The sequence below is a fragment of the Bufo bufo genome, chromosome 2 (genome assembly GCF_905171765.1).
Source record: "Bufo bufo chromosome 2, aBufBuf1.1, whole genome shotgun sequence".
Lineage (NCBI taxonomy): Eukaryota > Metazoa > Chordata > Amphibia > Anura > Bufonidae > Bufo > Bufo bufo.
In genome coordinates, this window is record NC_053390.1 from 57,484,119 (window position 1) to 57,498,592 (window position 14,474).

Genomic DNA, 14,474 nt, shown 5'->3' on the forward strand with positions numbered 1-14,474 from the left:
TATCTATCTATCTATCTATCTATCCATCCATCTCATATCTATCTATTTCATATTTATCTCATATCTATCTATCTATCTATCTCATATCTATCTATCTATCTATCTATCTATCTATCTATCTATCTATCTCATATCTATCTATTTCATATTTATCTCATATCTATCTATTTCATATCTATCTATCTATCTATCTATCTATCTATCTATCTATCTATCTTTCTATCTCATATCTATCTATCTATCTATCTGCACAGAAAATCACTGGGCGAGCGGCTATATTTGCTGGTCAGAAATTTGGGAAAGCTGGGTTAGAAGACAGTTAACCACAAGGGTCACCATCCTAGAAGCAGATATGACCGGTGAATACCAGGAGGGTCCAGCTCTGGTCCTTATGGGGGCTAAGAAGTATCTCCCAAGGAAAGAGAACCACCTCGCTAGCGCCACCTTGTGGAAGTGTCTCCCTATGTTGTTTTTTTTTAAATAAGCCTTGGGATATGACAAGGCAGATATCAGACAAATGAGCAGATGCAGAACCTGAGTCTGCTGTCATGTCATACCTGATCTGAGCTGCTGGAGGGAGGGTAAGTCTCTGGGACCTACGGTAAGCAGTGATCTGGGGCAGCAAAGTGTAAAAGGACCCTAATCCGGAGTGCATTGTGCTCCAGCCTGTTCCCTGGTGACTCATTCACACCCTGCAGCTGTTCTGGGCGTCCTTAGCAACCCCTGTGAGCGTCTGCTACACAGAATGTGTCTGCACCTGAGATCCCTGCACCTGCCAGAGCCCTGCAGATCCCCCGGACGATCCAGATCCCCGCACCCACACTAGATCCCAACAACACCCCAGATTTACACTGGCTGGAGCCCCTTCTTCATAGGTGTGTGTACCTGAGGAATATACAGTGGGTGCATCCCCTGCCAGTCACCCTATGAAGTGCACCCGATCTGATCGCTGCACTGCACGACTCCTGTCTCCCGGGCACCACTACCGCTCCGATTGAATTGCATTGGAGGTGTGCTTCCTGGAGTTCACCGCTAGGTGTCGCTGCGTATAGGCTCCGTGTATTCTTCCATGCAGTCAGGTGAAATCCTCAGGTAAGATGTGTGGAGGGGGCTGCAGGGGGGGCTGCAATTTCATTTCATTTTACCGTTTTACATGTCTGACTGTTAACATACAAGCCTCCCTTATGAAAAGCAATGCAACTTTTTGATTGCTTTGAATGACAGTTGTCAAGAGATCTGCTTGCTGTAAGTAAATGAAGACAAGCGCCTCAATAAGGGCTCATGAAAAAAAAAACGTATTTTCTTTACGTGTCTATTCAGTTTTTTTTTTTTTTTTGCAGACCGTATAGAGGACCATTTATTTCAACGGGTCCGCAAAAAATCCCAGAAGTTACTCCGTGTGCGTTCCGTTTCTGTATGTCCGTTGCGCAAAAAAATAGAACATGTCCTATTATTGTCCGCATTACGGACAAGGATAGTAATGTTCTATTAGGGGCCGGCTGTTCCGTTCCGCAAAATACGGAATACACACGGACGTCATCTGTATCTTTTGCGGACCGCAAAATACATACAGTCGTGTGCTTGAGCCCTTAGGCTACATTCACACGATCGTATGTGTTTTGTGGTCCACCAAAAATATGGATGACGTCCGTTTGGCATCCGTATTGCATGTTTTTTTTTTCCGGATCCATAGTGACAATGCCTATTTCGTCCGCAAAACAGACAAGTATAGGACATGTTCTATCTTTTTTTGCAGGGCTACGGAACGGACATAGGGCTCATTCAGATGGCTGTATGCTGTTCGCAAAAATGCGGATCAGTTTTTTTGCGGACAGTTCAGCATGTCCGCCAAAAAACGGATTGGATTCAGTTTTTTTGGTGATCCATAGACTTCAATAGGACAGTTTTCAAGAGTTCTGCTTGCTGTTAGTGAATGGAGGCAATCAGAGGCTCATGCACACGACCGTATGTAATTTGTGGTCCGCAAAACACGGATCCGCAAAAAACAACAACAATGGATGACATCTGTGTGATGTCCATGTTGCATACATTTTCCATTGTAACAGACGGACAAGAATCGGACATGTTCTACCTTTTTGCGGAACAGACATTCCGAAATATGGATACAGAATGCACACGGGAGTCATTTCCATTATGTTTTTCAAGCCCCATTGAAGTGAATGGTTCTGCATACAGACCTGTAAAAAAAACGGAACAGAAACGGAAAAAAATAAGTTTGTGTGCATGAGCCCTAAAGGAGGTAAAATTAAAAAATTTGGAACGAGCAAGACTAATATGTTAATTATCAAGATTTCTGCTTGCTGTCAGTGAAGGGAGACAAGGGGCTAAATAAATTCATAGCAGATGGAGACCCTGAATCTGGATCGCGGCCTCGCTCCTTAGTGATCGCCAACAGCAGGAGTTGTCTCATGAAGACCCCCTTCCCCATCAGCTACTTTATTTAGCCTGCCGATTTGGCATTGCATAGAATGGACGCCCATGCCAGGTTCTCCAGGGCACATAGAAGGGGTCCAAGTGTAGGGGGACCTCCATCTCTGATGTCCAAGTCTTCTAATACGTCGTATGGACGGGGCCTGTTCTGATTGAGGACCTGATTAAAAAAAAGATTTTTAGCTCAAAATGAGTACAATGCAATAATACTGTAATAATATTAATAATTAAAAAAAATTGCAGGAGCACATAGCCTTGAAGCCCTTCAGGACCAAATAGTTTTTGACAATAACATTTTGCATAGTAACATAGTTTATAAGGCTGAAAAAAAATAAAATAAATCCATCCAGTTCGGCCTGTCATCCTGCAAGTTGATCCAGAAGAAGGCAAAAAACCCTGTGAGGTAGAAGCCAATTTTCCCCACTTTAGGGGAATAAAAAATTCCTTCCCGACTCCAATCAGGCAATCAGAATAACTCCCTGGATCAACGACCCCTCTCTAGTAGCTATAGCCTGTAATATTATTACACTCCAAATATACATTAAGGCCCCTCTTGAACTCTTTTAGGCTGGGTTCACACTTGAGCGTATTTGATATGCGCGTTTAACGCGCGTTTTTGTCCATAGTCAACGCGCGTATTACGCGCGTTTGTGTGATTGACAGCAGTGTTGTCCAATGAAAATAGGGTGTGGCCTTTTATTGCCTGTTGCTATGTGCCAAACGCGCGTTTCTGGTCACAAACGCGCAAAAGAACATATTTACGCGTTCCTATGCAATCCTATGGCCGCAAACGCGCGATAAAACGCCCCAAAGAAGCTCAAGAACTTTTTTGAGCGTAGGGCGTTTTTCAGCGAGTTCAAACGCGCTGTAAAACGCTCAAGTGAGAACCAGGGCCATAGGGAAGCATTGGTTTTCATGTGTTGAGCGTTTTACAGCGCGTTTGAACGCGCTGTAAAACGCTCAAGTGTGAACCCAGCCTCAGGGCTCTTTCACACTTGCGTTGTTGTGTTCCGGCATAGAGTTCCGTCGCCGGGGCTCTATGCCGGAAGAATCCTGATCAGGATTATCCCCATGCATTCTGAATGGAGAGAAATACGTTCAGGATGCATCAGGATGTTGCGCTTTTTGCTCCGGTCAAAAATCCTGAACACTTGCCGCAAGGCCGGATCCGGAATTAAGGCACATTGAAAGGCATTAATCCGGATCCGGCCTTAAGCTAAACGTCGTTTCGGCGCATTACCGGATCCGACGTTTATCTTTTTCTGAATGGTTACCATGGCTGCCGGGACGCTAAAGTCCTGTTTGCCATGGTAAAGTGTAGTGGGGAGCGGGGGAGCAGTATACTTACCGTCCGTGCGGCTCCCGGGGCGCTTCAGAGGGACGTCAGGGCGTCCCACGCGCATGGATCATGTGATCACATGGATCACGTCATCCATGCGCATGGGGCGCTCTGACGTCATTCTGGAGCGCCCCGGGAGCCGCACGGACTGTAAGTATACCGCTCCCCCGCTCCCCACTACTATTATGGCAACCAGGACTTTAATAGCGTCCTGGGTGCCATAGTAACACTGAACGCATTTTGATCCGTCTTCAAATGCTTTCAGTACACTTGCGTTGTTACTGATCCGGCGGGCACTTCCGGCAAATGGAGTACACGACGGATCCGGACAACGCAAGTGTGAAAGAGGCCTTATTGTACTCACCATCACCACCTCCTCAGGCAGAGAGCTCCATAGTCTCACTGCTCTTACCGTAAGGAATCCTCTTCTATGTTTGTGTACAAACCTTCTTTCCTCCAGACGCAGAGGATGTCCCCTCGTCACAGTCCTGGGGATAAATAGATGATGGGAGAGATCTCTGTACTGACCCCTGAAATATTTATACATAGTAATTAGATCTCCCCTCAGTCATCTTTTTTTCTAACGTGAATAACCCTAATGCTGATAATCTTTTTTTGGTCCCGTTTCCATTTAAGGTTTAAAATGGCTTTTCCGGGATTTAGATGCTGATGGTCTATCCTCGGGATCGGTCAGTAGTATCAAATCAATGGTGGTCGGACTCCCAGCACCTCCACCGATCAGCTGTTTCGGGCAGCTGCCAGTGCCAGACATGTACAGAGCCGGATACAGAAGGCACTGTGCAGCTCAGCTTCCTTATACGCCAGCCAGGGTCAGGAACTACACGGCGGACAGAGATTTCCATTCACTGTACAGGCTGCCCAAAACAGCTGATAGCCAAGGGTGCTGCGTGTTGGATCCCCATTGATCTGACACTGATGACCTGTCCTTAGGCTATTTTCACACTAGTGTTTCTTTTTTCCGGTATTGAGATTTGTCATAGGATCTCAATACTGGAGAAAAACGCTTCAGTTTTGTCCCCATTCATTGTCAACAAGGACAAAACGTAACTGAACAGAATGCTCCAAAATGCATTCCGTTCCATTTGGTTGCGTTCCCATACCGGTGAGCAAACCGCAGCAAGCTGCAGTTTTCTTTCTGTCATGGGATGTGGAGCAAGACGTGCAACGGGCGCCTTCCCCCAGGGCCCCCTATATAACACCCGTCCCAGGTGTAGAAATTGCTAAGTGGTGTAGTGCAGCCTAAAATGTCTCTTTATGTGTGTCACAGTGCTCCTACCTAAATACCGCTGGACCCCAAGCTTTGGCTCCGAAGCAATAAATAGGGGGGAATAATTGAGGGATAAAACAAAAACTTGAGTCCAGACGTTGAGATGAAGTTCAATGGCAGCTTTACTTTGCATAAACGTTCTCCAAAACGGTTTACAGGCTTTGTCTTGGTTCCAGCAGGCTTTAGCATTAAAACTGGCAGGCAAACTCCACTCTGCTATATCTGTTTCTCTCTGACTCTGCTGTACTGACAGGCTGGCTGTATTTCTGTATGCTGCACTTCACTTTGTAGTCTGACTCTAGGTTATGCCAGGGAACTTTCCTCCTGGCTCCTGAGGCTTCAAGCTTTGGCCTCCATGGCCAGCAGAGCTTAGAGTGCTCTGGCTGGCGCGGGCACATCCAGCAGAGATGTGCCCCGGCCCCCTGCACCCCCTTCCCCTAGCTGGGGGTAAAATATACTGGAACTAACTGGTCCCCACCCTTCCTGCAGGAAGTAGGACAAGGCCACTTATCTCCAGAGGGGGGGGGGTTAGAATGGAATGGGAAGTTCCATTCCCTCTAAGTACAGCTCTGCCGTGTTTGCTGCCACCTGCTGGTGAACCAGGCACATTACATGAACATAACAGTTGCAAAGAGATTAGGAATGCACATTGTGGAGGACCTGGATAGACATACATAAGATGACATTATATTAGCCCATTAGAGATAGTAGCAGGGTGCAGTAGTGGTAACACAATGCAAGTCAATGGGGACGGATCAGTTTTTTTCTGAGACAATAGAAAACAGATCCTTTTACCACTTTCAATGGTGTTCATGACAGATCCTTCTGTTAAAAATGATACAACCGGATCCGTTCATAACAGATGCAGACATTTGTACTATCAGTAATGGAAGCGTTTTTGCTGATCCATGACAGATCCAGTAAAAACTCTAGTGTGAAAGTAGCCTTAGATAGGTCATTAATCCTGAAAACTTGCTTAATGACGACAATTAAACACAAATCTGCCGGAGTTTTATGGGTTCCATTTTTATGACGTTCCCTATGTGGTAAAAGCGACCCATTCCCTTCATTCTCCAGGTCACTACGCTTACAGTGATGCCACATTTATATAGTATATCTTGTGTTTTATTACTTTAAAAAAAAAAAATTTGAAAAAACAATTTTTTTCTTTCTATCGCCAAATTTTGATCCCGGTAAATTTTTATACTTTTCTATGGAGTTGTGGAGCGTGGCCACTCTGTTCTTTTTTTGGGGGCTCCATGGGGTATGGGGTCCCTGTTCTTGTGATTGGCAGGGGTCACAACAGTACGGCCCCCACTGATCTAATTGTTATCCCCCATAACTGGAATACCCTTTAAAGGCTATGACCACCACTGACATGGTGTCACGATCGGGTGTGGAAGGGAAACACCACACCGAATGAGGCCTAGAAACTAGGGAAAGGAGATGGACACCTCCTTGTAAAACCCTAATCAAAGTCCTGACTGACTACCAGTATGAACAGACCCCAGAGGTAGGTGAGTTCATACACCGGAATACCTAGTGTCCTAACTCACCCTACAGGACCCTGGTACTAATGTCAGGACTGAGACAACCTGTTCCTCCAAAAGGAAGGACGAACAGGAGTCTCCCTCAGGCCTTAATACAAATGACAGGGAAATGCAACACACAAAATAACCCCAAAAAATACAAAAGGGAAAAAAAAACACTTAACTTCATGTGGCTATGGCAGCACCAGGAACTCAGCCGAGATCCACACACCAGCTATCCACAACTCCAACAGAAGCTATAAACCGCATAGCATAGTGGGAGAAACAACAATAAATAGAGAAGGTTAAATGACCCTAATAGCCACACCTGGGGTAAGAAGGTGCAGCAAACACCAGAAACAACACAGACGTCATTTGATCCAAACGGGAAACATGTTAGATCAAACCACGTGTTGCCAGTCTCACCGATCTCCTGCCACCTGTCGTGGGAACGTCTGTGACACATGGAAAAGATGATTTTTACAAAGGTTAGTGGTTACCATAATAAAAAATAATAATTTTCTGATAAAAAATCAATCATTTTCAGACTTGCTGATATTCAGTTTACCACCTGCTCCTAGTTTGACTTTTCTTATGTGGACGTGTCCCTCCCGGTGATACATGCTGAAAGTAATCTGTGTGTCCAGGATACTGCTGTCTTCCTCCTGTAAATTGCCTTGTGTGCGCTTTTCTCACCTATCTGCTTCCTGTGTGGTAGGCCATTCATGGGTGCTTTTCCCCTCACGATGATCTGATCTGCTGTGTACGACATCGTCTCCCTCCCTGCTGCTATCTTTAACACTAAGAGAAGGGAAGAGAGAGCAGAGAGCTGTCAGCAGCAGTAACAGAGATTAATGCAGCAGAAATAAATTCAGCAGCACCAGCAGCTAGGTGAACGACTTACACACACACTCTGAAAACTATTTAGAAAGTGGCTTCATTTTCCATTTTGGCAGCAGATATGCTCACTATTACAATTCCTTACTATTTTCAAGATATCATCTTGCTGTCAATGAATGGAAACATTCTTGTTTTCATTCAGAGTGTTGCATTGGTGGGCTGTACCTGCTGCCATCTCCTCCTTGGGCATGGCCTTCAGAGTGCTCACTTGGTTGCTTGCTCTGCACCCTCTGTGGGCCAGACCACCGGGGTAGTGATGCTCCATCCGAACCAAGCAGGATAAGGCCTGCTTCTTTTCGGCTCTGCCTCTTACTTCAGGAAGGGCGCACACTCCTCAGACTCTTAAAGGGCCAGTGCACTCACACCTTTATCTTCCCTCGCCTATGCATGATCTCTCTAGGGTATTTATGGAACATTTCCCTGTGGGATGGTGCCTGAGCAATAGGTTCTAGTTGTCTTCTTTCATGTAAAGTTGCGTTACTTGTCTTGTTCACTCTCCTGTGTACCAACTTCTGCATGGCACTGAATTAGACCTGACCTGACCTCTGCCTGATCTCCGTACTGACCCTGAGCTGTCTGAACCTGACCCTTCCACTGACTTTGGATTGCATAACCTGTGCCTGCCCTGACCTCAATTTGTCCCCGACTATGGACTTGCCTGATCCCCCAGTGCTCTGCCCCAGTGTCTCTTGCTCCCCGTGGGTCAGCAGCCTCTGGTGGTTTCCCTGCAGTGCAGTCTAGTTCCCTATATAGAGGTTAACCGGTGAAGAGGTGAAGACCAGGGAGGCCACTTAGGTAGCAACCTTAGGAGTAGCCCCAAGCCAAATCTGTTTAGTAGACACTATGGGTCCACATCTGCTTCATAACATGGTGGCTGAAAACCTGTACAGAACTAATGTGGCTGAGGAACTGTTATGAGTCTACATTTCTCCCAGATTTTGTAGCTTCATCAGGGAATGAATTTAAAGGGCATCTGTCAGCAGATTTGTCCCTACGACACTGGCTGACCTGTTACATGTGCGCTTGGCAGCTGAAGGCCTCTGTGTTGGTCCCATGTCCATATGTGCCCGCATTGCTGAGAAAAATGATGTTTTATTGTATGCAAATGAGCCTCTAAGACCAACGGGGGCGTTACCATTACACCTAGAGGCTTCACTCTCTCCACTTTGATTGACATTTCCAGGCAGTGTAAATGTGATCATGCCTGGCCCTGTCAATCAAAGTGCAGAGAGCGCAGCAGTTGCAGAGAAAGCAGAGCCTCTAGGTGTAATGGCGACGCCCCCGTTGCTCCTAGAGGCTCATTTGCATATATTAAAACATAATTTTTCTCAGCAATGTGGACACATATGAACATGGGACCAACACAGATGCCTTCAGCTGCCAAGCGCACATGTAACAGGTCAGCCAGTGTCATAGGTACAAATCTGCTGACAGATGGACTTTAAAAGAGGCAGATACTTCTCAGCATTAGGTTTAGGTCAAAATCGAGAAATGGGGCCTGGATTGCTGGAGTTGGGGGCGAGAAAGGTTCCCAAGTCCACTCACCATTTTGTGTTGGATTATTATGGGTCACCAGGGTGAGCTCTATAAGGAAAATATCAGCCTCTTAGGCCTTGTTCACATTCTAGTTTTCACCGACGTGTGCTATCCGTATTTTGTCACGGATGGCACACGTACCCATTGATTTTAATGTGCCTGTTCACACACCAGTCTTTTTTCGCTGAACGCGGGTCATTGAAAAAGTCACAGAGATGTGAACTACTTTGGTCCGTGGTGTGGACCAAACATGCCCATTGAAGTCTACGGGTCCTTGAAAAACCACTGACACAACACAGATGGCATCCGCCTTTGGTCCTTTTTTCACTGACCGCTGGTAGGAGATGCTTTGGAAATTACATTTCAGCTGAGCAGTGTCCATGGAATACGGATGAATCATGGAGGGCAAAAAACGGACACACGAACCAAACACGGATCCTTCACGGACATCTTCAGAGATTAAATAGATCTTTCCACGGACGTCAAACAGACACATAAATGGCAACGAGGCCTCAGACAGGAGTCCAGCCTGGGGCAGGGAGGAGGTAGTGTCAGCCTGTGGGAACACAGGCCTATACATATCAGGTTGTACGGACTACATTGTTTATGTTTTGTATTTGGTGCCAGGTAGTAGGTTACGCCAGCTCGGAGCCATTCATGTTTAGTTAGTGCCAGAGAGGCATACCGTAGGTTTTATTTTGCTTGTTTTGCTTTCTATCTGTTATCTTACGGGCACATTCACATGGCCGTTGGACAGCCATGTCCATTTTACTTGGCGCAAATTGCGGCCGCCGACCGTCTGCCCTCTGCATCGTGGTGCGGACCCATTGACCTCGATTGGTCTACGATCAGCAAGATTCATCCTAAGATAGGACGTGTCCTATCTTTTGTGGCACAGAGGCACGGACCGTGTGTTTCCAAGTGCTTCCAGGGCAAAAGATAGTACATGTCTTGTCTTCGGCCACATCTTGCAGATCGCGGACCCGTTGAAGTAAATGGGTCTGCACTGAGATACTGAGTGCAGACAGCCGGTGCCCGTGTTTTGCGGTTTGTGGTCCGCCAAACGAGCACAGCTGTCCAATGGTCGTGTGAATGTAACCAAAGGATGCATGCACGCAACCGTATTTTCAGTCCTCATCCGATCTGCCTTTTTTTGCAGATCGGATGTGGTCCCAATTACTCCGTGTGCCTTCCGCATCCATATGTCTGGCGGCCCAGCAAAACAGATAGAACATGTCCTATTGTTGTCCGATTTGCAGACAAGGATAAGACATTTCTGCAGGAGTTAAAAAAGAAATGGCAGCATGCCCTCGGCCGGGATCCGTGTTTTGCGGATCCGTGATTTGCAGGCCTTAAAACGGATACGGTCGTGTGCAGGAGGCCTTAACCTGGTAATAAAACTGGCTGCGGTCAGTTACAACCAAGCTGCCGTGTGAACTGCCACGTTATTGAGTGCCTGCTGCGGAGCCATGTCTTCCCTAGGAGATGACTATCCCGCTACTTAATCCCTTACAGTAGATTTAAAGAAGCCGTCTTCTAAAGTCCACTACTTTCGGAGTGACATGCCCATGACTTACAATATGCTTTTGTACTAGTGAGGAAAGAGTTAACCAGTCTTGTGTTTGTGCCGTGCAGGCCGCCCTATAGGGTAGGCTTGTTGCCGTCTTGAGGATAAACTGTGTCTCTAAGGAGCGATAACAACACTGCCGCTCATTGTGAAGTGACTAGAACTTTCTGTGTTGTACAAGTCCTTAAATTGTACGACTGAGACATTTCTCCATGTGCTGCCGGCCGCCATGTGACTGGTCACGTCTGGGGTCCGATTTTCCTTCTGAGATTCCTTACTAACCTTCAAGGTAATATATCATCTCAGATGACTGCACCAGCCACCTGCTCCTTAGGCCTCTTGCACAGGATTTTTTTTTTCTGTTTAAGTTCCGTTTTTTGCGTTCCGTATACGGACCGTATACGGAACCATTTATTTAAATGGATCAGCAAAAAAACGGAAGGTACTCAGTATGCCTTCCATTTCCGTATTTCCGTTCCGTTCAAAGATAGAACATGTCCTATTATTGTCCGCATAACAGACAAGGATAGTACTGTTCAATTAGGGGCCAGCTGTTCCGTTCCGCAAAAAAAGGAATGCACACGGACGTCATCCGTATTTTTTGCGGATCCGTTTTTTGAAGACGGCAAAATACTGAAAAAGCCATACGGTCGTGTGCAAGAGGCCTTAGGAGGAGGCCCCATAACTGACTAGAAACGATCCCATTTATATTGTCAGGGGTGGAGGTGCCCATTCCATCTCTATTATTTGGGATCTGCGCCAATTTGGAGTTACACTATGGTCTTGCCGGTTGATATTTGGCTAGAGACAGATTGGATAAATATACCTTTTTGGGGTGCAACAGACACCTCGATTTTGGCCAGAAGTTGCATTTTCTGGTATCCTAAATATATCAGACTAATATATTGTAACAAACTAGAGATTTTATTCTGATATGTTTAGCTCACATAGGATTGTCTACAGTCAAGTGTAACAAACCCTCAGCTGTGAGAAGTATTATTTATAGACATGTTTTTCAGGTAAAACCTGTGAACAAGTATATTCCCATTTACTGACAGCAAGCAGATGTCTTAAATGGTGAGGAAATAAAATATAAAGTGCTATAAAGAAACAAAAATCAAAAGAGACCTTGCTCACCTATCTGATTCTCTGCGGTAACCCTGCTGCGGCTCCGTTGCTCCTATTGGTATTTGTTTCTGGTGCTGCAGCATTGGCGCCGCTGAGTGCTCCATGTGACACCTGCGGCCATTGATTAGATGTAGCGATCACATGGAGTTGGAGACATCATCACTTAAGTGCTGGAAACCAAGACTGGCAGGGAACACTGGGACGAAAGTGCTGAAACGGCAGGGAATCAGACATAAAAGGTTTCTTTTGACAATATTTTGGGAGCCTGAGGAAACCCCATTTAACTGGTTGACAACCTTGGACGTGCCTGTACATTCGAGGTGCGTGAGGTTTGATACAGACAGTGGATATGGAGTCACCCTGACTTTTGACTAGTCCTGAGGGCATTATCCTGGCAAACCAGGGATCTGGCCGTCACTTCCGGGGAGCCCACAGACTGTTACCTCTTGGAAAAGTCCTGGTGTGGTTGGCTGCTGACCCATGGGGGTCAGAGACACAGATGTGAAGCACTCACAGATAAGGCAAAATTTGCTGTCAGTTGCAGGCCAAGGTAAGGGCAAGCAGAATTCATGTGAACCTAAAATCAGTCCAAAAGTCAGAGCAGGCAGCATAGGGTCAGAACAGAAAACAGGCAAGGGTCTGTACAGACAGCAGAGCGTCAGAATCCAGGAATCAGACAGAGGTCAGTGCACAGGCAGACAAATGGATTACAACACTTTTGCAGGATATAACAAGCTAGAGAAACCTATTGCTTAGGCACCTCTCGTTTGGGAAAAGTCCCTTAAGTACCCTAAGGTATCCAGCTATTGGCTGAAGACTGGTGTACAGGTCCACTGGTCCACTTAAGAGCTGTGTGCACCCTATGGGTCAGGGAAGGATCATCGGAGCCCAGATGGTGGGACAGCAGCAGGCACAGAGCACCACAAAGTGGTGTATAGAGTGGGGTCACAAAGTGATTCTGCTCCATACGCTGCTGGCTGTGTATGCAGTGTTCCCACTGCAAATGTTAACGTCACTGTATTCTTACAATGTGGAGCCAAAGGCTGTATATGGAGAGAGTGGGAGTTTCGCTAGTTACTCAGCAGGGCTGGTACCACGCCTTCCCCTAAGCTGTGGATGTGTATACTGCCAAGGAGCAAAACTTACCAGGGAATACTCCAACAACCGCAAAGTGGCACATATGTGCCAGCCCTTGAGAGAAAGAGCAACTGGATTCAGCAGAACGTTCAGTGATCACATAAGGGAAATGCAGGGCATTTGTCAGAGAAAGGTATCTTACCTATAAGGAGGCTACAGACCTCTCTGCATAATGGTGGGAGCAATAAGCTTCAGGTTCCCCATCATATCAAAATGACAGAAGGACCCTTAGTTCAAAGACTGTTTTCCACTGGGAATATAAAGTGGATAAAAAAACACCCCTTTTAAAATGTCAGGTTTCTGTGCTGTAAAAAAATGAGACAAAGATAAATAATTTCAGAACTTTTTCCACCTTTAATGTGACCTATAAACTGTACAACTCAATTGAAAAACAAACTGAAATCTTTTAGGTAGAGGGAAGAAAAAATATAAAAATAAAATAATATGGTTGCATAAGTGTGCACACCCTTAAACTAATACTTTGTTGAAGCCCCTTTTGATTTTATTACAGAACTCAGTCTTTTGGGGTATGAGTCTATCAGCATGGCACATTTTGACTTTGCAAAAACACTCCAAATCTGTCAGATTGCGAGGGCATCTCCTGTGCACAGCCCTCTTCAGATCACCCCACAGATTTTCAATCGGATTCAGGTCTGGGCTCTGGCTGGGCCATTCCAAAACTTTAATCTTCTTCTGGTGAAGCCATTCCTTGGTTGATTTGGATGTATGCTTTGGGTCGTTGTCATGCTGAAAGATGAAGTTCCTCTTAATGTTCAGCTTTCTAGCAGAAGCCTGAAGGTTTTGTGCCAATATTGACTGGTATTTGGAACTGTTCATAATTCCCTCTAGCTTAACTAAGGCCCCAGTTCCAGCTGAAGAAAAACAGCCCCTTGGCATGATGCTGCCACCACCATGCTTCACTGTGGGGATGGTGTTCTTTTAGTGATGTGCAGTGTTGTTTTTGCGGCAAACATATCTTTTGGAATTATGGCCAAAAAGTTCAACCTTGGTTTCATCAGACCATAACACCTTTTCCCACATGCTTTTGGGAGACTTCAGATGTGTTTTTGCAAAATGTAGCCTGGCTTGGATGTTTTTCTTTGTAAGAAAAGGCTTTCGTCTTGCCACTCTACCCCATAGCCCAGACATATGAAGAATACAGGAGATTGTTGTCACATGTACCACACAGCCAGTACTTGCCAGATATTCCTGCAGCTCCTTTAATGTTGCTGTAGGCCTCTTGGTCGCCTCCCAGACCAGTTTTATTCTTGTCTTTTTATCAGTTTTGGAGGGACGTCCAGTTCTTGGTAATGTCACTGTTGTGCCATATTTTCTCCACTTGATGATGTCTTCACTGTGTTCCATGGTATATCTAATGCCTTGGAAATTATTTTGTGCCCTTCTCCTGACTGATACCTTCTAACAATGAGATCCCTCTGATGCTTTGGAAGCTCTCTGTGGACCATGGCTTTTGCTGTGGGATGCGACTAAGAAAATTTCAGGAAAGACCAACTAGAGCAGCTGAGCTTTATTTGGGGTTAATCAGAGGCACTTTACATGATGGCCGGTGTATGCTGACTCCTATTTAACAGGATTTTG

At 45.8% G+C, this 14,474-nt stretch overlaps 1 protein-coding gene across 1 annotated transcript in view; it reads left to right on the plus strand.

The window, feature by feature from the left end:
* Positions 1-847: 847 nt before the first annotated feature.
* The window catches only part of LOXHD1 (lipoxygenase homology PLAT domains 1), a 201,941-nt gene continuing 188,314 nt past the window's right edge, over positions 848-14,474 (plus strand). Inside the window, exon 1 of the mRNA XM_040421148.1 lies at positions 848-1,092. The gene's annotated coding sequence lies outside the window, so the exon portion shown is untranslated. The remainder of the gene's footprint in view (positions 1,093-14,474) is intronic.